Genomic DNA, 1,831 nt, shown 5'->3' with positions numbered 1-1,831 from the left:
TTTTTTTTTTTTTTTTTTTTTGTTAGTTTAACTGCAGTGTATTTTGTCTTGGTTTTTCAGATCAAGATTTTCCTCTCCCGGCTGGAGCTTCGTTGGTAGATTCGGTAAAGGGATGCTCTCCTTCTCTGCAAAACTGGTAGCCCTAGGCTGGATGGGCTGCGATTCAGGCAACTAGAAATGCAAAGCTCTCCATAGCAGCAGAGGGACTGAGGAGTAGCTGGAATAGAGAGTTAGAAGCATCTGAGGCAGCAACGGCTCGTGGGAAAGTTGTAAACTTCTATTGCAGACAGTTTTAGGAGTAACGTTGCTGGCTGGTCCTGCTGACCACCAGCCAGCTGAGGATCTGAATTTCAAGAGCTGAGCAGCAGATGAGGGGCGTGTGACCAGCTTTTCGGTAATAGCTGCTCTACGTCGAGCGTTACACGTGGCCCTGGGTGTGCGTGTCCTCCGTGACTTGTTTCTAAATAGGAATCCTGGGGAACTGAGAGGTAAAAATTGCTTTGCCGGTGCCGTTTGCGGTATGGTACAGCAGCGCAGAGCTCAGTAAATGTCTTTTAGTACTTCCCACCCCGCGCTCACAGCAGGCTTGAGTAGCTCACGCGGTGCCTGGCGTTTTTCAACACTGTGCACTTGCTGTCTGCCCTCCGGCAGGTAGGAGAGACTGGAGCTACTGGGCGATCCCGACAAGTGAATGCCACAGGACGAGGGGAGGCAGATTTGTTCCTTTCCACCCCCTTGGCAAGGGGTGGAAAAAACACAGTATGTTGTTATGTTTTTCTTCTGCACATTTCTCAAAGCATTGGCTAAGTACTTATCTTAAACTTCCCGATCTCTGTGAAGGGCACAGTTCTAGTCACTAGCCCTCCAACAGATATAAAAACTAAGCACGCGCTCGAGTTACAAGCAAGCAACTTACTACCACGTAGTACAAGAAAGAATGAAATGAGCATCTCTGAATGAAATATCCAGTTGCTTCAGCAGCTTCCAGAAGGTGCTGAAATCCTTTGACATTTCCAAGACTCTTTCACACTTTTCAAACAAGCTTGTCACAGTTTCTCGGCGCATTATGAATCTGGTGAAACTGCATATTCCGCAACTCTAGTTTCACTGAAGCTTTAGCCAGGTCTTGCTTCAGCTTGGCTGTCTCTGGTGTTCTGGTCAACTAGGAAATTGCATTATCTCATTCTAATTAAATCAGCTTTTCATCTTCAGCTAGAGTTTTCTTTGGGTTTTGGTCGTGCCTGTCTCCGTCGCGCTGCTGTGAGTGATGAAGGCATTAGCACACTCCACCCCAGAGTGGCTGCATTAAGCCTTGTGCAGAACGGTTGCTGTGCGCGAGAGCGTGGTGCTCGCTGGTGGAATTGCTGGAGATGTGAGGCCAAGCTGTGATAAGTAAGAATTAGGGGTGTCTGGTGACGCTGTGAGTCGCGTCTCCTTCTGCTGCTCATTTGATGCACTTGTCCATGTCTCATCGTAGCATGGCCATGCTCCGTTCCTGCTATTGCTCCCCCCGGCATCATGGCCTGCACTGTGCCTCCATGTCCTTCCAGCACGTTTTCCAGGTTTACTGAAAGGCAGGGTCTCCCCTTCACCATCTGAGCAGCGGCAAATAAAACCAGCCCACCAGAGGCTATGCTATGCTGTGCTAATGGGCCTGACTGGCACTGCTGTGCGTGCCGTAAATACTGCAGAATATTATACTTTATTTTGGCCAAGCTTTCTTTTTCGCCCCGAGAAGAACCCCACCCAGGAACGCTGCAGGTTTGCTTGTAAGCACTTCGGCTGCAAGCGCTGCTTCTTGGCCAGCCGCTGCCAGAGGCTGGGGGGCACC

The sequence above is a fragment of the Pygoscelis adeliae genome, unplaced genomic scaffold (assembly GCF_000699105.1).
Source record: "Pygoscelis adeliae isolate BGI_AS28 unplaced genomic scaffold, ASM69910v1 Scaffold114, whole genome shotgun sequence".
In the NCBI taxonomy this organism is placed as follows: domain Eukaryota; kingdom Metazoa; phylum Chordata; class Aves; order Sphenisciformes; family Spheniscidae; genus Pygoscelis; species Pygoscelis adeliae.
Note: the sequence above shows the minus strand (reverse complement) of the source record.